The following is a 23,270-nucleotide window of genomic DNA, read 5'->3' on the forward strand; positions in this document are numbered from 1 at the left end:
CAAAGGCCAATTTCAGGCCAAGGCCAGGCAGCCTCAGATGATGCACAAGGGGCGCTCTGGGCTTTACTTCTCTTGTACCTGTCAGTTACTGGAAAAGGCTCCCCATGAGAATATAAGTGTTCAGCTACTTCGGATTCTCTATGGCTGAAGGCACAGTGGCTTTGGAAACCCAGGGGCAACCTCCAAATTTTTAAATACTTTTATTTGTTTTCTTGAGAGAGAGAGATTAGAGAGGGAGATAGAGAGAGAATAGGTGCACTAAGGCCTCCAGCCACTACAAAAGAATTCCAGACTCATGTGCTATCTCGTGCATCTGGCTTACATGGGTACTAGAGAATCAAACCTGGGTCCTTAGGCTTTGCAGGCAAATTCCTTATCCACTAAGCCATCTCTCCAGCCCAATCTCCAGTTTTTGTTGTGAGCCATTAATATAAAATCCCAAAGACACATAGAACTGGTAGAAAAGATCCTGGAGTTATGGATGGAGTACCTAAAACATCCAAAATATGTGTAAAAATATATATTGGAAGGATAATGAATAGATTCCTAGTTGTCATTGAAAGGTGAGAAAATGAGGGTTTATTTATTTTATTCATCTGAGGAAAAGAAGACAGTAAGAAAATAATAAACACAAACTATATAGTTAATTCCAAGTGATGAAAACAGGATCCTCATACACATCACCATGAAACATGAAGCACAGCAGAACATGGCTGGAGGGGAGGCAAAGGATAAGTGTATGATTTGGTTTATAGTAGTACCTGAAGCCACCTGTGGTGACACATATCTACAATCTCAGTACTTGGGAGGTTTAAGAAGGAAGACTGCAGGTTCCCGACCAAGCTAGGCTATACAGGTAAATACTGCTAATTGTTCCTAAGAAGGTTAATTCTATGATGGGTCTTTATGCTTGTTTCTTCTTTTCTTTGTTCTTTGTTTAAATAAGCTAAACTCTTAAGAACAGTCCACTTTTCCCCTTGAATGACAGTGGATAGATACAGCCCCAATGATTGGCTGCCCTGAGCAAGGATCTATCATGAAGCATTTTCTTCATTGTTGTTTGGGGAGTGACAGAAAATATTCACACATTAAGATTGTCCTGATACAGCTCTGTACGTGTTAAAATGTATAGAATTTCTCACTTAAAACAGATGAATTTGATGTAAATTATAGCTCAAGCTACTTATTAAAAACTGAATCATTCATTGTTAAGGAGCACTTAATAGTAAAACTAGGATCCAGGGAGAACCTGTAGCTTCTGAGAAGAGAGAGATTACTGTGCTTTTTCTCCTGAAGTACACTATGCCTTGCTATGGGATAAATGCAGAATATTTGTTAAGATGCTTTTAATACAACTGGTAAGCCACATTTGTTACAGAAGTGCTAGAACATTGCTGATCCTTACAGCTCTTGGGGACAGCTTCCTGGAGCCTGAGGCACAGAAAATTCTCTCAATTGCCTCTACTCAAGAACTGTCTCCACCATTTTCTTCAGTGTGTCAAACAAATACTACAAATTTACTTTAGGTCTCTTGATGTGGAAAGGACTAAAAAGCACGAACAGAGAAATGTGACATCTGTTGAGTTTCTCTATACAGGTATTTCTTAATGAAACCCTAGATCTTGAGCTGGTAAGAATGGCACAAGGATCCCTGCTATTTGAAGATGGGGAGGGCTTTATTAAATAAAAGGAAGTGGAGCTGAGTAGCTAGAAGACAGTGCCCTGGGTAAATTTGAGGGCAGCCAGAACCAACTGTAGGAATCATCTTGGATGCTTCTTTTACCCCCATAGAGAATTATGTTTGTTCACCTGGAAAACAGAAAATGTTGCAAACTGGAGCAGAAAAGTAATTTCATGTGACTGTAGAAAAGACCAGAGCATCAAGAAGAGGACCCTTCCTGTAAAAGAGGTAGGCCAACTCTGCCTCAAGTCTCAAAGACAGAGACCACAGTCTGGGATTAATTTTCAGGGCTCTATATGACAACTTGGAGGTACTGGAGAGGCCGTGGAAACTCAGAATACTCATCTTCAGTCAGATTTTCTAAGTCCTTACTTGGCTTCTCTGAGCTTATTTCCATGACCTACCTATCGTTGGGAAATGTTAGAAGAATGTCTTCCTCTTAAACTCTCATTTCTGATGTTTTAATTTGCATTCTCTAGAAGCTGACTCTGAGACAATGAGCTGAGGACAAGTTATTGATTTAAGTAGTAGAGGAAACCCAGGAAACAGTACAAATAAATGAGGCCACAAAGAGAAGGTAGGGCACTAATAAAAAGTTTATTATAAAACAAGTCACTAACCCCTTTGGTCATGTGCGGGAGAGATCATAGAGAATGTATTGCAGAATTAAGCATGCTGAGATAGCAATCCCCATGCCTTCTTCATTCATTGAAAGCATTATTTTCCCCAACATTCCATGCTTGTGTACAATGACCTCATAACCATCCCATGCAAGTTGGTAAAATAAAGCCTAAAGGGAGAGAAGTGCCCAGGTGGTAGTAGTCACAAGCTGGGCCTGTGTGCACTATCGCAGTAAGGGAGAAAGTATAGGTAGGCACCAACAGTGTGTATTACTTTTTTGTGCTTGGCTAAGGCTGTGTTGGGTTCAATAAACTGGTTGTCTGCTCACTACAAAGACACCAAAATGACATTTTCATCAACTGCTTGCTGTCAGAGCAGAGGACCATTCATCACTGATCCTTCCCAGCACATTATGGAACTTGCAGCCACCAAGGGTGCTCAAGGGTACTATTGACCATTTGAGAATCCCAGTTTTTATTTACTCAAGAGAAAAGCACTGGCCTATTGCAAATGCTGCCATCCATATTCATATAGCATCTGACATCACCTGTGCTTCTTTTTTTTAAAATTTTATTATTTATTTGAGAGTGATAGACACAGAGAAAGGCAGAGAGAAAGAGAGAGAGAAAGAGAGAATGGGTGTTCCAGGGCCTCCAGCCACTGCAAACGAACTCCAGATGCGTGAGCCCCCTTGTGCATCTGGCTAACATGGGTCCTGGTGAACCAAGTCTTGAACCGGGGTCCTTAGGCTTCACAGGCCAGCGCTTAACCACTAAGCCATCTCTCCAGCCCTCACCTGTGCTTCTGACAATAGAAGCCAGTGCCTCCAGCCATAGCCATCATGTCTGCTTTTCAGCCAACTCTGTCTCTGATATGGAGACTCAGTGTCCAAAGAAAGTGGGTCATTCTGAGCTCTTGGCAGAAATTCCTCAATTGTCATGGCCTCTTTGTGAGGCAACAGTAAGAACTTGATCCTTCCTGTATTCCTGTCCTAAACACACACTTTAAAAAGGCAGTGTATAGCCTAATGAGTAAGAATATGTGTGTGTGTGACATTCTTTCACTGTCAACATCAAATGGAGGATTTCCTATTTATCAAGCAACTTTACTTCTTTGTACCTTGACTTCATCCTTGTAATACCACCTCAAAGAACTACATGCAAGGATGAAGTTACAGAAAGCATGTAAAATGTTCTAAAGAGCACCTAGCAAACATCTGTGTTGCAATTACCTTCGTGTTGCTAGGACAAACACACAACTAGAAGCAGCTTATGGGAGGAAAGGGCTTATTTCAGGCTTTCAGATGCCAGGGGAAGTTCCATTGTTGGAAAAAGATCCTGCTTCACTTCATCTTATGGCCACAGCAGAGACAGGACAACTAGCTGTTGAAGCTATCTCTCTAGACACCTTAGAGCTGGACTCCAGATCCACACCTAGTGACACACCTACTCCATCATGGTTCTGCCTGCTGAAGACTAAGGAGGAAGCTTAATCCAAAGTACCTGAGTCTATGGGACCATTTACAGTCAAACCACAACAACATGAGAAGTAACTCAGAAAATTTTGTTTATGAAAAAGTTAAAATATTGGAAGTAAGGAGATGGACCCAAGATCACTATTTATTACTGCTTCTAACTGAATCCCTAAGACTGGAAACTTAGGAAGAATAGAGGTTCATTTGACTCCAAGTTCTGGAGGCTGGGAAATCAAGAGCATAGCATTATCACCTGGTAAAAATCTTACATGGTGATGCCAAGCAAGCGTGCTGACTCCAGTCTCTTTGTCTTCTTTCTAAGATAGCCATATAATTATGGTGGCTCCCCCTATGTCTTATCTAATACTAATTAACTTCCAAATACCCATGTTCAAATACCATCAAGAGATGAAGCTGAGGATTAAGTTTCCAACACATGAGATACGGAGGACACCTTCAAATCATATCACTCACAAAGCAACTGGGCCTAGAGCAGAAAAGCATTGTGCTCAGGAGCCCCTGCCCAGCCTCTGGCCCAACAGTCCTTCTCCACTTCATTTGAAGAAAACTGACATCCCACATCTTGTGCTTGACTCCAGTCATTCTTCATGATCCACTTACTTAACTTGGGCTTTCAGCATTGACTTCCCCACAATGAGGATCTCGACCAATACCTCTCCTAATACCGTCTCACTACCCCAACCCTATCCTCATAGGCTCTAATTTCCCAGCTTCAACTCCCATGCATGATCCCTATTCTCTTTCTTTTGCATTTAGCACAATACTTAGTACTTGTGTACAGTACTTGTGGAGAAGAGTTGCATATGGCATCTGCCTAGTAAGTATGAGGATCAATACTTCCAGAAACCAAAGTCCTGGAAGGAGTTTCTCTCTACTGATGAACAATGCATACTCTGTTTGCTTAGACCTCAGTATAAAAACTACCATGTCTTCCTGAGCCCTAAGATGTTTCAGTTACCTTGTCCCAATTATTGAATATTTGGCTGGCTGTAGAAAAGAAGTGGCTACAATTTGTTATGTCAAACTCAAGCTCTACAACAAACACTCTATACAACCCCTGAAGATGAGCAAACACCTTCAGAATTTATCGCAGTCCTGTGGATGGGTCTGTAACCCACTCCCCCTTACTTTGCCATTCTGGTACATGAGAAAATGAACCACTGGTAAAGGAGATGGCTCACCCACACTGACTTCACCATACTCATTTCTTCCCATCTGTGATAAGCAAGATACTTCTGGGTTTCAAGTCCAATACTAGATTTACAAGTCCTGTTTCCACCCACCCAAACACTGGATGATCCTAAAACCCTGAAATTGGCAGATTTATTTCAAAGTAGAATATTTCTTGAAACCCTGAACTATATGTTTATTCAAACTCAGCATTACATTTTTCATCACTGATTCTAGATGACAGATGTGCAAAAACTAATGTGACATTAGTTGTTTCCTCATAGAGAAGGGAAATGGGCAAGAAGATAGCTAATATATGAAGTTATAAATGCTAACATATCATTAACATGCTATGGAAGTGTCAATAATGAAAGAATTAATCCTATGGGGAAAGGTCAATGAAATCTTCAAAATAGAGATTTTGTCTGAGCTAAGTTTGAAAGGAGAATGGAACATCACTAGATGGAAAAGGGGAAAGAGCATTCTATTTTGATTTTTTCCCCTGTTAACCTTACGTTGGGAGAGCTTTGTAAGCTGTATTTCTTAGTTTGCAAATACTATTTTCTCTGATCCACCAAAGATTTCTCTTTTGCTTTTTTCCTTTCCCCTCTAAATCTTCAGCTCCTCTGGTCCAGTTGCTTGCAGATGTAGCAAATGTATGCCCGGGATACAGTTCTTGATGTCCTTACAGAATTGGTGCCAGGAGGATATGAGAATCCATGCATGGAGCCAGGTATGGTAATGCACACCTTTAATTCCAGCATTCAAGAGGCATAAGTAGAAGAATCACTGTGAGTTCAAGGCCACCCTGAGGCTACAGAATGAATTCCAGGTCAGCCTGGACTAGAGTGAAACCCTACCTCGAAAAACAAAAACAAATATATATATGAATGTTCAAGTCCTGTGATGATTAACTTCTGTTGTCAGCTTGATAGGATTAGAAATCCAGACATTCCTCTGCGGTGGATCCCTGAGGTTGTTTGCAGGAAGTATTAACTGAAGGAGGAAGTCTTTCCTCCAGAATGGGCAGCCCTCCAGGTGATAAGCTTTATATAAGGAAGCTCTGAGGGGAAACAGTCCCTTTTTTCCTGCCCAGATGCCTGTGCTACTTACTGATATCTTCAGCCCTGCATGTACCTATCCTGTTAAGCTATCTTTTATGAGCATTGAAACCAAGCTTCCTGTGCCTTCTAAAGTAGACTGCAGACCAGTGGCTGTCCAAGAATTCTCCAGGCCTCAGTGCTGGATTGGGACTGCTGAGGCAACCATCCACATGGACTGAGCAGTTACTGGGTTCCTTGACTTTCAAACCTGTTCTTATGTCTTCCCCTGCCATCAGGGGTGGAATGTGGCAGTTGGACTTAGGGTTACCCATAAACTCATGTGTTCTGAATGCTGGGCATGATTGTATGTGCCTATAATCCCAGCACTAGGAGGTAGAGACAGAAGGATTCCTAGAGCTTTCTTGTATCCATTCTAGGCAAGTGAGACACTCTGTATTAAAGCAAGGGGAATGCATTCCTGCAAATAACACTTGAGATTGTTTTCTGACTTCCACACACATGTGTATACATGCATGTGCATCTACAGCCACACATGCACTCACATAGATGCTAAACACATGCATACATACTACACACATGTAAATGAATACATGTATGGCATACTATTTACATGCAAGTTGTGCACATGCTCTTACATAAATTATTCCTAGATTCCTCATAATACTTAATGTAATGTAGTAAATTCTATGTTGCATTTTGAGGAAATGACAAAAATCTATATATGTCTGTATGGATGGAATATTTTCCAAATATTTTGTATCTAAAATTGTTTGAATCTATGGGTGTGGAACTCACACATCATGAGGGTCAAGTATATTCCTTACAATAGTGTAATGCATAAATTGTTTTTGGCATATATATTTTTCATCTCTATATGTTTTTAATTTATATACATTGTATTATATTATAAATATCATTTGCTTTCTTGCATTGTTTACTTAAGACTCTATAAAGATCTATGATGATAGTTGGTATATGTAGTTTTTCTTCTACTGCATCGTGATGCTCTATGGCGTTCACACCTCTGTTTTGTTTTTTTTTTTTTGGTTTTTCAAAGTAGGGTCTCACTCTAGCCCAGGCTGACCTAGATTCACTAGGGAGTCTCAGGGTGGCCTCGAACACATGGCAATCCTCCTACCTCTGCCTCCCAAGTGCTGGGATATAAGGCGTGCACCACCACACCCGGCCACACCTGATTATTCTCCCTTCACAAAGAGCATTTTTATATATGTGCATTTAGTGACCTGTACAAAAATTTTTCTCAATTTATAATCCTAGTCATGGGGCATCTGCATGTTTAATTCTGTAAGATATTGCCAGAACACTTTCAAAGTTCTTGATTTCAGTAAAAGTTTTGAAAACCAATCACATTCCAGGAATAATTCTAGTCATAAGAGATTTAGTAGTGAACAAAGTCCCTATTCTCAATTAACTTATAGTTGAACATAGGAAATTTTCAATAGCTAATAAATACATACCAAATTATCAAATAGGGAAAAATTGCTATGAAAAAAAAAATAATAGAGCATGGTTGGAGTAATAGAGTGACAAAAGGGTTGTTGTAAGGAAAGTCCTCAGAGAAAAACTCTCTGAGTGATATTTGATGATATGCCTGCATGACGTAAGACAGGATTTTATAATGGGTGTGGGGTGAGAACACTGCACTCAGATGGGAAAACAAGCTGTGCAGGTGGGACCAGGGTGGGTGCATGTGAGTTCAGAAAGACAAAGTGTCTTTCATTTTTAAGCAATGAATTGCCACTTAAACAGTAATGCTGGCAAAATGCTTAGCGCAACCCCAGACACCACATAACTGATCACTTCTGGCAGGTGAATATTATAGTATCACAGTGATTATATTAGAAGATTGGAAATATCCTTCTGGCAGAAGAAAGCAGACTGAGTTGAAGAGAAACCAATGAGAGGTGCTATGGACTATGCTGGGGCAGTAGGATTTCAGTTCTCTGTGGTTTATTACCTCTAGAAAGGTCTTTGCTTGCATGTTTGCATGTTTTCTAAATAACCCTTGGGGCCTGGTTTTGGAGCCAGCAATTGAGTTGATGGTTCTTATCTACCCTGATCACCAGAGACAGGACATCCACAATATGGTCCTTCCAGAGTAAGTTTCCTTCTAGGATTGAGGGGATGCTCCGAAGATAAGCCCGCCCACAGTGCATTCTTTGCTTATTGAGAGTTGAGAGCAAACAGCATCTTGGCAGGATATTCCAGGTAAATGCCCAAATGATCAGCTAATTACTTGGGTCAGAACACAGCTGAGCAAATCCATCTTTGCAAGTCACTGCCAGAGGTTTGAGCAACTTCATTCTGGCTGGCTTTCAACATCACACACCGAGGGCCAGATGACTAAGTCAGGAGGAACATTTTTCACTTACCTGCTTCCTTCTCAGACTACAGCACAATCAGTTTTCTTAACCAACAGATTTGATGTGGTTTATAGAAAATCTGAGGAGATAATCAGCTTCACTAGAAACCAGTATGATGCAATTATAAACAAAAATGAGAAGTTGTTTTTCATCCATCATCTTGGCCAACATCAAAGGGATTGATGACATCAAATGTTGGGGAGGGTGAAAGGGAAATTGTCTCTGCTGTACAACTTGGTGGGAGTTTTAATTGCAAATTACATTTTAGAGGGTAATTTGCATGCTTCTAGGTTCATGTAAAATGGTCAGAGTCTTTGGCTCAGCAATATGTCTTTCAAGTCAGCCTCTTGAAATGCTGTCTCATAGATAAACCTATGTGTGTACCCAAAGATTATATATATATATATATATATATATATATATTGAAAATGCAATTAACTTAAATATGAGTACATAGAAGAATGGCTGCATAAATTATGATATATCTATACAATAGTGTCTTTGGTATATACTCACAAGGAAAGACATAAAATATGGGTATAATGATTTTAGAATATGTGGGACTAAGTGTGTGTGTGTGTGTGTGTAAAGAAAATCTATATATGCTCATCACATATGTAAATACTTTTCTAGAAGTTCTAAAAGAATAATTGTTAACTTCAACAACTCCCTAGGGAGGGAAAAGGCAAGGGAGGTTTGAAAGTTCTATCTCCTAATTTAGCACTTATATGCTGTATGAACATCAAAGGCAATTCTATTGCACAAACAGAAACTAAAGGACTGTACATCGTTTGTAGTTAATATACCTCATCTTAATCATCAACACCATCATCATCCTTATTACCCATCAGAACCCTTGAGCCTTTTCTCTTCCTTGGTACATGACAAACTCCCGAATCCTAAGTGCTCTTATTATGGCTGATAGCTCTGTCAACTGTTAATTATTCATGCTAATGGAAGGGGCTGGAGGCACAGATAATGCAAAATTAAGAGCAGTAATCTTTCAGAATCTGATCTCCTCTCCTGAATCTCCTGGGAACCTCTTCCTAGAGTAGGTTATTTACTCAGCAATAAGCATTGATTGCTAAGGATTGATATTTGCCTCTGCAATTTCAGGTGATCTACATCTTCAAACTTACAGATTAATACCCCTGGTTAGTGACCTCCTTGGGTTTTTACTGGCCTAACCCTGAAAATGGTTCCTGACCTCTATGGAGGAGGGAGGTACCACATGTAGTTTATCAAGCCCAAGTCACTACCCAAGAGTGGGCTAATTCTTTCATTGATAAAACAGATGATGGAGGTCCTTGTTGTTAGTTTTTATGTAAATTGAATTTGTGGCTTTACCACTGTAGTGGGTTTTCAGCCAGCTTATTCTCAGAAGCACAAATGAATCCAGAAAAGAATCTGACATATATTGGAATGACTAGAATAACAAGACTGATAACTGTAGCCATTATTAAGGATATGAGGTACTTAGAACCAATGTATTACTAATTGGAATGTAAAAATGGTACAACTACTTTAGAAAACTGGAGATTTTGTTTATATTCGCGTGTCTAATTTCCAGGAATTCCATTTAGCTAACAGTGATGAAAATATAGATGCACAATAAGACTGGTTCATGAATATTGGTAGCAGCTTTGTTTGTGGTAGCCACAAACAAGAAACAACCAAAATATCCACCACTAAGCAAATGAGTTAACAAATTGTGGTATATCTGTACCTTGGACTATATTTAGCAATAACAAGAAAATCAATGCAATTCTTATACTAATATGTATGAACTTCAAAGAAGCTTGGTTGAGCAACAAAGAGTTAAATATAAAGGTAGGTGCAGTATACTTCTGTGAGACTTAAGAACTAGAAAATCTACTGTGTTTTAGAGAACAGGTAGCAGATATCTCACTGTGACTTCCTATGACCAGTCTCTCTGCATTCTCCTATTTCCCTATAAGGGCATCCAACACAGTATCCTCATTTGAACTTCATCACCTTTTAAAAGGCTTTGTCTTCAAACGCAGTCACACTCTGAGGTGCTGGAGACTACATACAAACATAACAGTAACTGTGCAAATTACTAAACATAAATTAAATTGTTTTTCTAAAAGAAAATGAAGAAAAGGGAAGCAAAGACCCCATATTCTTAGATGTGCAGGGACATCAGTGCGCACAGGGGATATCTGGCATCCAATGTTACAGGCCAAATGAGAAGAGATAAGGAAGTGTTTAAGATCAACAAAAAGAAATGGGAAGCTTTGAAAGGAAACTAAAAAGAAACAAATTACAAACATACCATGATGTGAAAAACAACACCCACCCACCAGAGTAGCTAAAATGGAAAAGAAAGGTACCTATCAAATATAGGAGGGAGAGCAGCAGGTTTGTTCTGGAATACTATTTGTCTGTATCATCTAAAGCTGATTCAGTATATGCCTTGTTACTTAGCAATATCATTTCACATGGACACAAACAGACATGTACATAACTTAGGAAATATGTATATTTGAATATAGAAAGCAGCTCTCTTCATATTGACGTTGATAGCAAACTGCCTAAATGTTCATTATTATCGTAGTGAACAAATAAATCATGTCTTCAGAAACTGGAATACAATATCATGGGATTTAAATAAATATCTATAACTACATAATACAAAATGAGGGAATCACAAACATTATATAAAGAACCAGTTAGAGAAATTATCATAAAATATGCTTTCATTTTTACCCTTTTGGATGGTATTGTAGGTTGACTGGTATACTCAAAAAGGCATGTTGAAGTCCTACCTCTCAGAGACATGAAAATGGTAGTTACATATATAACAATCTTTGGTGAAGTCATACTAGAATAAGGTAGACCTTTAATCCATGACTACTGTTCCAATAAGAAGAATCCCAGAAGTATAGCTATTCAGAGGACTATGCTACTGATGGCAAAGGCACAGATTTGCACAAAGGGATGCAATTACAAGCCAGGGAATAGTGAGAATTGCTGGCAGAATACCAGAAACTGGGAAGGGACAAGGAAGAATTCTGTCTAATAGGTTTCAGAGGGATCATGGCCATGTCAACACCTTAGTTTTAGAATACTATCTCTGGAACTATAAGACAATATATTTCTCTTATTTTAAGCCACACAGTTTATGATGGTTTAAAACTGCCAACTATGGGTTGGAGAAATGGCTTATTGGTTAAGGCACTTGATGTGAAGACTAAGGATCCAGGTTTGATTCTCCAGTACCCACGTAAGCCAGATGTACAAGGTGCCACATGTGTCTGGAGCTCTTTTGCAGGAGCTAGAGGCCATGGTGTACCGATTCTCTCTCTCTCTCCCTCTTTCTTTCTCTAATAAACAATTTTTTATACTGCCACCTAGTATGTTTCAGCTGCTCTGGGAAACTAATATGAAGGAAAAAACCAAATCATACTGATAACAACAAAGTTGGCCTTGGGAGTAAAGGTGATGCCTACAGTGTCATGGAGGTATTTTTTCTGGTGTGTGTTACACTTTATTTAGAGAATTTAGCATGTAGATATTTAGAAGCTTCTAGTTTATAGATGGGGCCATATTCCCTAAAAAAAGAGACCTCCATGTAATAGGCCGAGAAATCTTTAAGTCCACTCAAAAGCTAATATTGAGCTCAGTGTGATGCTGCTTGTTTGTAATACTAGTAGGAAAATTACAAATTCAAAACCAATCTGGGCTACATAGTGAGTTTGAAACCATCCTCAACTGTGTCTCTAAAATGTTGAAAACCTAGTACATGCTCAACACTATGGAGAAAACACAGTGATATCAATGGACTTTACTTTTGACTTGCTTTGTTCTTTAGGAGCATACCATGATTTCTGAACACACCTGCCTTCCCAGGTACCCAGTTATCAGTGAACTCTACTCTAGGCAGTGGAGCAGAGTTGAGATATAATTATGTAGATTATGGTATGAGCCTACTTGGATTGAAATCATGGTCTGGCCACTTTATAGCTGTGTGATATTAAGTAAACTGACATAGTTTCCTTATCTGAAAACTAGAGATACCTATGTCTTATAGGATTGTTGCAAACAGTAAATCACTTAATATGTGAAAAGAGTTACAGTCAATAAATGTTGGGTGCTGTGGATTATAACTTTCCCTACTCTACAAGGAAACCTGTGTCTTTCTCCATTCTCCAAAACTTTTACAGAAGAAATTTACTTGCATCAACTTTAAACTGCCTCTGGGATCATTCATTCTGCTAAAAGAACCATACTTGTCTGTTGATTTTGTTTGGAGGAGGTTTCCAGGCTTTCAAAACACAACTGGGGACTGGAGAGATTTCTCAGTGGTTAAAGCTCCTGCATGAAAAGCCTAACAACCCAGGTTAAATTCCTTAGTACCTGCATAAAGCAAAATACACAAGGTGGCACGTGTATCTGGAGTTCGTTTGCAGTGGCTAGAGGCCCTGTTGCGTCCATTCATATCTCTCTGTATCTCTGTATCTTTCTCCTTGCAAAAAAAAAAAAAAAAAAAAAAAAAAAAAAAAAAAAAAAAAAAAAAAAAAAAACATTTTTTAAAAAGCACAACTGAAAAAAACATGAAAAGTATTTTGTTATAATGAGCCAGTAAGGTGAATGCAAATCTGCCTGTGACACCCCACCTCACCCCCTTTGCTCAATGTGCATTCTCTTATTGTGAAAGTGTTGCATGCATTTCACAGTGAAATGAGGTTAGAGTTCTAAGCAGTGGGTAGAAAGAAAGAAACTCGTGAGCATATGGTGTATGAGAAAGGATGTATCCATGCCTTGTTTAAATCACTACCAGCAGCCCTATCACTTTAGGAAAGAATCAAATCTCTCATGTAATAAACTGGACCTGGCCCCTGTCCTTCCTCCTTCCTATGCTCTCTGTCTAGAAAGTAGTGAGCTTGAGTCCATTATAGTTTTATAAGGAAGCAAACTAGTATTCTGAGAAAGATATAAGCTTATGAGGTTTTAGGACAGGTGTTGTACCTCCAACATCTGTCCTTCCACTCACACACCTGATGAGGGTAGGGCCAGGACATAGGCAGATATCACTATGGAGGAAGCAAGTGGCTTTCAAAATCGATCAGAAGCCTGCAATAGATCAAGTTGTCTCTTGATGCACTCACTCTAATCTTGGTCCATTTTTGCTTCCTTGAGTGTTACGTGTAGTCTTACTGAAGAGGCCAATCTACGGAGAATGGCATCTGGTCTGTAATGGACATTACAAGAGAAGCCACTCTTCTCCAGCCATGAATGGGCTGCCCTCTCAGTCTAGTTCTTTCTTCTCTTCAAGTGTTTTCCCTCAGAAGGAAGAAGAAATGATTATTAGCCTAAAGTTTCAAATCTGCTGATTCCAAAACTGATCCTGAGTTCATCATACTCTTGATATTTGGCATTTGTTGTTGGTATGATGCAGAACACACACAGCCAGTTATGGTGTGTGTGTGTGTGTGTGTGTGTGAGAGAGAGAGAGAGAGAGAGACAGAGAGAGAGGAGTTATAACTGGCCTTATAAAGAATTTTTGTTGAATATTACTCAGAACCTTGCCTCTGAGAAAAGAAGCCAGACAATATTCACACCCATAGATACTACAGGGCTGGCAAATAAAGACAGCCAATGTTTAGATAACTGGAATAAAGGCTTTCTTCAACAGACCCACGGAATCAATGCTGGACCATGCCTGTTCAGCAAATTATACTATTTTTTTCTGTTTTCATTTAGTTTTAGCTTTTCTGCATGGTAACAGCTGGTTTGTATGACTCATTTAGATGAAATTTTTGACAAGCATTATATTTTTGTATATATTATCTAAAGGTGAGAACAGTTATATTCTGTGGGAAAGTTTCAAGGAAGCTTGGGTGGCACTGGACCCTTCAGGGAAAAGAGCATTAGAATAGCTCATAGGCTTTGTCTAAGGTACAAGGTCAAGAGAGTTTTGTGGAAGGGTAGAAGGAAGAGAGAAGGAGTGACTAAGACAAGCTTGACAGCATTAGAGAAAACTTATGCTTAGCTGTGGTTGGTGCCAAATCTGTGCAAATTTGGGGGCTAACCAAAGCCTCCCTTGAAAGAAGTGATGGAGGGCTATTGTCATATTGTGGTCAACATAGAAAAGTACACAACTAACAAATGGTTTAACTTCTAATGCACAGAATAATCAACACCCACCTAAGCTTTAAGACAGGCCCACCACATAATATTAGGAGGAATAAACAAGCAAGGTATTTCACAGTTGATACTTCTCAAATTTTCAGTATGTCAACATTTAAGTTGCCAGGATTCCATACCAGTTTTCCTATTGACACTTTTCCATAATTCGCACAAGTACATTTTAAGAATATACATTTTTCAGACTATGGAAATATCTCAGTTGGTAAAGTGCTTGCTTTGTAAGCATGCAGATCTGAGTTTGATTCCCAGAAACCATATAAAATGTGGGGCTTTGCTCTTCAGGAAGGAATTCATTATTGATAATGATAAACTAGCCAAAAGTCAAAAGTCTGTGGATGGCACACGAGCAGACACGGTCTTATGGTATGAGTAGGCTAGACCCTGTATCCCAGCTCTTCCCAGTGTCCTGGTCTGGGTTCCCTGCACAGACTGTATGCAAGTGGATATGGGGGTATGGAGTGAGTAGGCAAAACCCCTGTTTCCTTGATACTCCCAGCTCCCTGGTCTGGGTTCCCTGTGCCAACAATGTGTTGGCAGGCACAGCAGTATGGAGTGAGTAGGCTAGACCCCTGTCTCCAAGCTCCTCCCAGTCCCCTGATTCTGGAAGTTCCCATTGTGCCTTGCTTGGGGAGGCCTGCTTCCTGAGTGAGTTGTGGTCGCAGGCATTTTGCTCTGTTATCTTGAAGAGCCACTGGGTACCAACATTCCTGTTCACCTGAGTCAGAGGTTACACTGGCCAAAGTACAAAAAATTGCTTCTTCCTCAATAAAATAAAGAGTCTCCCTAAAATGGGTACACAACAATGCAAAAAAGCCAGTGAAAGTCAGAAAACTAAGAGATCTCCACCAAGGATGCCTAGTCTACAATGGAAGCCTTCAATGAAGTCATAGAGAAATCAACAGAAATTCATTCTCACAATGAAACCAGAGCAACCAATGAGACTCTAATCAAAAATTTGCTGAACTGGAAGCAAACCATCAAAGAACCAACAATCGCATCAATGAAATTGAACAGAATTATCTCCTCTAGTGTTCAGCTTTTGAGAGTAGGCTTAACTTGATAGAAGAAAACATTAGAACCCTCCAAAGAGATATGAATAAATTGAAGGTTAATCAAGAAATGGAAGATCTCAACAACCAGTTGATGAAGCTTAATGAAGACTTGATCAAATGCAGGAATGAACTCCAGGAAGGATCAAGAAATTCAGAACTTGAATTGAAACTGTACCTCAAAAAAGAGATGGACACAATGAAAAATAACACAACAGAAAACAAAACTGAAATAGAAATTATTAAAAATCTCTATAGAACCCCTCACCAACAGAATTATACATGTGGAAGACAGAACCTCTGACCTGGAAGACAAGACAGAAGAAATTTATCAGGAGGCCAAAAATATTGCTAAGTTCAAAAAATCAAGTGAACAGAATATGAGGGAAGTGTGAGATACTCTAAAACGACCATGAGCTACTGGGTGAATGTGACTACATCTGTCTGAGCAACTCAAAGTCAAAGCAACTCATAAGCAAACAACCTGATGTGATGCTCACACAAGTGCAATAGTGGCACACAGCCATAGTGGGTAAGCAAATGCTCTTGGATTGGCTAACAGATCCTCTCAGTGGAAAGGAAACCATATCTGAACTACGAAATAAGTCAGAATCATATCCAGATAAAGATCCTTCTTTCCATTGTCAAGCTCCCACTAATCTTGAGCTATAAGAGGGTCTACACCCTCTAAATTATCTCTAAATTAATAATGGTTAACCCATTTAACCAGATATGTTGTGCTCATCAAATTATCTTCTAAATATTTATGTTTACACCCATAGATGAATGCTGTTCTCACTTTCAGTCAAAGAGGCTTCTTTATGTAGATGGCAGTAGCCATTGGGGAGACTCAAGACTCATCAAAGTGCTAAGAAGAAGTGGCAGTTGAGTGCTCAGCCTCAAATGAAACACATTTGTCACACTCACCAAGGACCATGGAATATTGTGGAATAGGTATTTTGGAACTTTATCCTTTGGATACTAAGTGGCTCTTCATACTGTCACCTGTTGGTGCCAACTGCAGCTGTTTCCAGGTCTTAAATGACCAGTGCCAAGGAACTGAACTGAGACTGGGGCAAGTCAACAGAACCAGGAAACTCCAGGTGATTTTTTTCTGTACATGAGCCCCGAGGCAGCAGCTTGCAGAATTTTTTATTAGAACAGCTCTGTATACAGGGTTCGTGCAGAGTTTATGCAGATAACAGCTTTTACAAAACAAAGTAGATGGGCAACTTCCTTATCTCAGAATCAGGAGACATTTTTGGCTAACTTGAGGCCATAGATGAATACTAGACCTCCCTAACAGCTGGAGAATAGACTCCACATTGTTCTCACCATTCTGGATCAGGCACAAGTGTCTTTCTTTTCAAAACATAGTATCAGCATGTTAACACGATGTTCTACAAATAAAATACAACAGGTTAAAACCCACCTACAAGGGGCCATTTCATTCATGACCTCACAGCACCTCTTGTTACCTGAATAATATTGGGTCCATTAATATGTCATCATGGATGATGAATGATGGCAAAAAGACAACATAATAAAAGAATTAATTGGAAAAGAAGTGGTTATTTAGAATGGACATGGGGGAAAGAGGAACAAAAGAAAATAATGTACATGTACGAAAATTGTCAATAAAAAATGAAAAAATGTTGCACTGAGTAGCACATGGTGGTAATCTCAGCAATGGAGAGATGGAGACAGGTAGATCCCTGGAGCAAGCTGGCCAACTTGTCTATATTAATTGGTGGATTCCAGGTCAATGAGAGACTCTGACTCAAAAAAAAAAAAAAAAAAAGAAGAAGAAGAAGAAGATAGTGTTCCTGAGGATGGCACCCTCTGGCTTTCACATGCACTCACACAAATATCATGCACACCCATACACACATATGTATCCATACATGTAGAAACATATATATAAGCAGACATATATTTTTAAAAGAATATTGCTCATGGTTCCCTTTTGTTATTATGCAACATCATCTTTAGGAAGGCCTGGACCTACCCTACACCTAGAAGCCATCATCCCTATGTATTCCTGCCACAACACTCAGAGAGAAACACAAAGGGTAAGGCTAAACACTAAATGTGCTTTAAAGTAGTGTCTTCATTTTTGAAATTGACTCAAATATTTTAAGGGGCTAATTTCAGAAACAATAAAGCAATAATAATAATAATCCCTGGCCTGGAGATATGACTCAGAGGTTGAAGCGCTTGCCTGTGAAGCCTAAGGACCTGGATTCAATTCCCCAGTACCCACGTAAAACCAGATGCAGAAAGTGGCGCCTGCATCTGGAGTTCATTTGCAGAGGCCCTAGAACACCCATTCTCTCTCTCTCTCTCTTTTTCTCTGTCTCTAACTCTCTTTGCCTCTTTCTCTCTCATGAATAAATAAATAAAATATTAATAATAAATATCTCTGACAGAGTTAAAGCTACTTGGCTCCTCTGAACACCATGTCAATGTATCTCTGGAGCCCCATGGAACATAAGAGGATATACATTACCCTACACATGAAAATACACATGAACCTTTTTTTAAAAAAAGAATATACATTTCTCATTTGGGAATATTTTTATTTATATAAATGCTATTAAGAAGCATTTTTCTTGGGCTAGGAAATCATTCAGTGGTTAAAGGTACTTGCTCAAAAAACCTGCTAGGCCAGGTTCAAATCCCAAACCACCTACATAAACTGGACACAAAAAGTGGTATAAGCCTCTGGAACTTGTTTGCAGCAACAAAAGGCCCTGGTTCATGTGAACACATATGCAAATTAACAAATAATGTTTTTTTTTAATTTTTATTTATTTAAGAGGGACAGACACAGAGAGAAAGACAGATAGAGGGAGAGAGAGAGAATGGGCGCGCCAGGGCTTCCAGCCTCTGCAAACGAACTCCAGACGCGTGCGGCCCCTTATGCATCTGGCTAACGTGGGACCTGGGGAACCGAGCCTCGAACCGGGGTCCTTAGGCTTCACAGGCAAGCGCTTAACCGCTAAGCCATCTCTCCAGCCCAACAAATAGTGTTTTAAAAGAAGCATTTTATTGTTCTGAAACCTTCAATTGACAAGAGGTGGGGTTTTTTTTGTACTACTTCTTACTCATCTTCCATGAAAAAATTCAGACTCTCTGGGCTTCTGAACAGAATTCCTTTCAATATAGAACAGTCGTTTCCATTTTCTGACTTTGGCAGTGTTCTAAGTGCTTGTGGCAGGTATACCGCTTTGTTGTTTCCAAATCTTCACCTCCTTCCTATATCTACATCTTTTGCCTTGTGAATTTGTGGTGCTTGAAATGGCATGTGCTATTGAGTATGCCCCTTATGCTTGTTTTATTGCTGTTTGCCTTACTATACATATGCCTAAAACCAGTCCATGCTGGATGGCCCCCTGTGGTTATGATCTCAGATCTATCTGAGAACATAATAACTTGCATGGTTTAGGGTGTTTCACTGAACATAAGTTCTTGTTAGAAAAGAGGAAGGAGGCAATAAATTTAGGAGAAGGACTGAACAATACTGACCACAGGCACCTACATGGTTAAAAATTGCCAACTGATTCCACTATTCCTTTCACTATTATTATTAGTTATGTGCACAGTGTGTATACAGTCATGTTAGTCCCATCGTTAGCCTCCTCCCTGTCTGCCCCCTCCACAGGGATATTCCTCGTTGGGGAATGTGAGGTTAGCCATCAGTTATGGGGAAGAGGCAATGTCCCTGTGCTAAATGACCCTGAAACATTTTAGGTCTACTTCAGTGATGAGGTCTTGGGAGCCTCTGTGTATCTGGATCTCTGGTTTGGTAGGAGTTGAGTGTTCTCTGTGTCGATCTCCTTCACCTTTGTGCTGGTACCAGGTTCACCAAGAAAGCAGCACTCTTGCTCATTTCCCCAATTACCCTTGGTTTCAGCTGGGGTCCTGTTGCATTAATTTGTCATGCTTTATGATAAAAACCCTAATGTCCAGTCTTTCACCATCCCCTAAAAGACAAATTTGTAGGCTCAAGAATGCTGATTCATTCACATGGAAAGCTTTTCTTTCCTGTTCTTTTTTGGAAATGAGTCTATTTGGGAAACAAACTCACCGGCCTAAAATGTTGGGAAGGTCTAAGTTCAGCTCTTCACATAACTGCACCTTTAAATGATGAATTTAATAATGCACAGCAATATTGTCTCTCAAGCTAAGTAATATTTTTTCTTTAAAAATATTGTACTTTAACACTCTGTGGTTGCCATATACTGTTTTTGTTTGTTTGTTTGTTTTTTTCATGCTTATTGAACTTTCTCTGTTCTTTACCCAACAAAATCTCTTTCAAAAGGCAAACTTGTTCTGTGTGATTTGGACAAGGCTCCACTCATGTATATACATGCATGTGCAGGCACACAAGCCAGCTCTACCAATCAGAATTTATCATCCCCCAAACAGATAAATACATCATCCCCTTTCTTTGGAACAATGATTTCTTCAAGAGTGACTTCATGACCCTGGCTTTCACTATCAACTCTCTTCTTGAAAATTTGATCCCTAAACTTTAATAAACATTTGCCAAGGAAGCCAAAGTTGAATGTTCATAAAGCCAATTCTTGGACAATATACTTTATTCATTCCTGTAATTTATGCCTGGAGCCAGTATGGTTTCAATTGACACAAGTTCTAATATTGACTGGATTATTCTGGTCTATGAGCCTTCCACAATGACTAATAAATACTGGCATGGACTGAATAGTGTCCCTCCATATCTTATATGTTAAAGCTATAACCCCCCAAATGTCACTAAATTTAGAGACAGACCTTAAGGGACAATTAATGTTAATTAGGTCATATGTGTGGGCATCTAACCTAATTGGACTAGTGGCTTTGTAAAAGAAAGACAGTCTCTCTCCACATGCCCAAACCAAGGAAAGCTATGCAATGTCACAATAAAAAGGAAGCCATCTCTACTCCAAGAAGCTTTCCCTCAGATGTTTGCTATTTCTGACAAACTACTACTTCCTTATGTCAGTGTGAGCAGACTATGAACAATACCATTTTCTGTCTTAAGATAGCCTCACTCAATTTTTTTTATTTCTTCCCAACCAATAACTCCTCATTTTGAGGTTGCTGTGAAGCTGGATAAACTGGCACCCCTTGTATCTTATTCATGCATACTGCCTACCCACATGGGAACTTCTGAACTTAGTAAGAGAATATCTGGTTTTTGGAGTGGTGGGAACAGTTTCTTGTGCTTTTCCTCAAGAGTCTTCATGCAACCCTCTTTCATCTAGCAACAAGAAGCAGACTGGAAGCTGAAACAGACACTTACTAAGGTAGCCAACACCTGAAAAACACAATCCAGAGCTCTAGAACGATGGGAAAAAAGCCATATCTTATACTCCAAGCTAAGGTTAGAGCTAACCAAGATAGGGAGGACGGAAACACATAGGAGAAAAAATTACTCTCAAGAAGAGATCTATAGAAAATCAGAGCTCCTTGTCTCCTTCCAAATATCTCCAGGTGAGCACTCTTTGCCTGACAAAGGTAATACTTATCCTCATTGTAATACACCATTCACTCAAATTGAATGGAGGCTTTCAAGTTGGAAGCAAGGAACACATTAACCAGGCTCCACAACTAGCCTACCAGCCTGTTGTTTTTTATTGTCCAAACACAGAGGCCAAAATGGAAGCTGTTAAATTTAAAAGAAGGGGTAACACATACACACTGAGACCAATTATGAAAAAAATGAAGCTACCGGCTGGAGTCCAGGTTCAAGCATTATAACATAACAGGGCCTGCAGGTTTGATTAGTCACCTCTATGTTGCATCAGAACCCTGTGCAGGTGTTTTTGGAAGGGGCAAGAGCTAGTTATATAAACAATTTATTTAAAAAAATTAAAACCATGCTACTAAACACATGGGCTTCTAGGAGATGGTGTGATTTATTGACAAAGATTCATATTGGTAGGAATTGAAGAGGTATTTATGCATTTATTTGCTATCCAGTCAATATTGGTGAAGATTCTTCAGACTATCCTGGCATCATCTCTTTCTTCTCAGGTCCAAAACCATCTTTGTGTTTTTTTTGTATTTCCAAAAGCATCATTCCTAGATATTTTTTTATTCCTCATTTCAAGAGAAAGGTGGCATCATTGCTATTGCTCACAATATTATGGGTATTTGGAATATATTTATACTGAAATTCTATAGATCTTGCCTCTTCAAGTGTGTCATACCACTTACTTGGTCAGACTTGGTTATTTTGCCATGATATTGTGGCATCCAGATTGCCATCCATGAACACTGGTTTCTTAGTGACAGTTCCAAACATCATTAGTGAGCTTCATTGATGATAGTCACAAGTGCACTTATCACTGAATATGTGGGAAAAGGCAAATGGTGATTAATTTTGTAATCTTGTCACATGCATTGTTTATAATGTTATGCCTGAAATGTAGAACCACACATCTTTCACTCATTTTTCCCCTTGATTTCTGTCAGTTGGTATCATTGCAGTTCTAGAACGTGGTATCTTCCAACGTTGACCACAGCTCTGCTTTGTTTTTTTTTGTATCTACCAGTTTGAGGAGAGGACAAATGTTCTTGGGAAGCTACAGAGAAGTGGCTTAACTAGACAAGGAATCTCCATATCATGTGTGCATGTATTAGTTACTTCACTAGCTGTGACCAAACACCTGTGACCAGAAGCAGCTTTAAGAAAGGAAAGTGCTTATTTCAGCTTACAATTTCAGGAAGACAGTCCTTCATGGCAGGTAAAGCATCATGGCAGGAGCAGGAGGCCAACAAGTCACATTGAGCTCACAGTTAGGAAGCAGAGGCAAAACAGGAGGAGGACTCAGGCTAGAAAACCTCAAGGGCCAGCCCCAGTGACTCACTTCCTCTAGCAGAGCTCCACCTCCTAAAAGTATCACAACATTGCCAAACATATCACAAGCTTGGGACCAAATATTCAAACACATTAGCTTATAAGTGCTATTTTGTATTCAAACCATCATATGACATCAGCTGCAGGCACTGATCAGAAAAGTCTATTGTTGTACAATCTGAGGAACCCTTGGAGGTACTAGGCATACTCACCCATGGAAGACAAGTGATACAGAGCCTCTCTTGTTGAAAAATCCAATGGGGGGACAGTAATTGAGATTTCTAATGACACAGAATTGCTAAAGCACCCAAAAGTTTGGAGGCAGTGGTCTATGATGTTCATTTCCTAGGCCTCAGTTCACTTCATAGGACTCAATAGTTATCCTGGTAGGCACTGGGCTACTAAATTAATGCACCCTTAGAACAAAATTGTTTCTTCTACCTCTGTGATGGTTAATATTGACTCTCAATTGGACAGGATCTAGAATTACCTATGAATCAAATCTCGGTGAATGTATATAAAGGGAGTTGTTAGATTAGGTTTAGCAAGCTGGGAAGATGGACTCAAACTCTAAGCAGCATCATCCTGTGGACTGGGATCCAAAACTAAATAAAAAGGAAAAAGTGAACTGAGCACCAGCATTCATCTTTCTCTGCTTCCTGACTATAGATGCAATGTGATCAGCTGTCTCATGCCTTCCCTGCCATGATGGACTGCACACTGAAACTGTGAGCCAAAAGAAACCCATCCTCCTTAAGTTGCTT

The sequence above is a fragment of the Jaculus jaculus genome, chromosome X (genome assembly GCF_020740685.1).
Source record: "Jaculus jaculus isolate mJacJac1 chromosome X, mJacJac1.mat.Y.cur, whole genome shotgun sequence".
NCBI classification, from domain to species: domain Eukaryota; kingdom Metazoa; phylum Chordata; class Mammalia; order Rodentia; family Dipodidae; genus Jaculus; species Jaculus jaculus.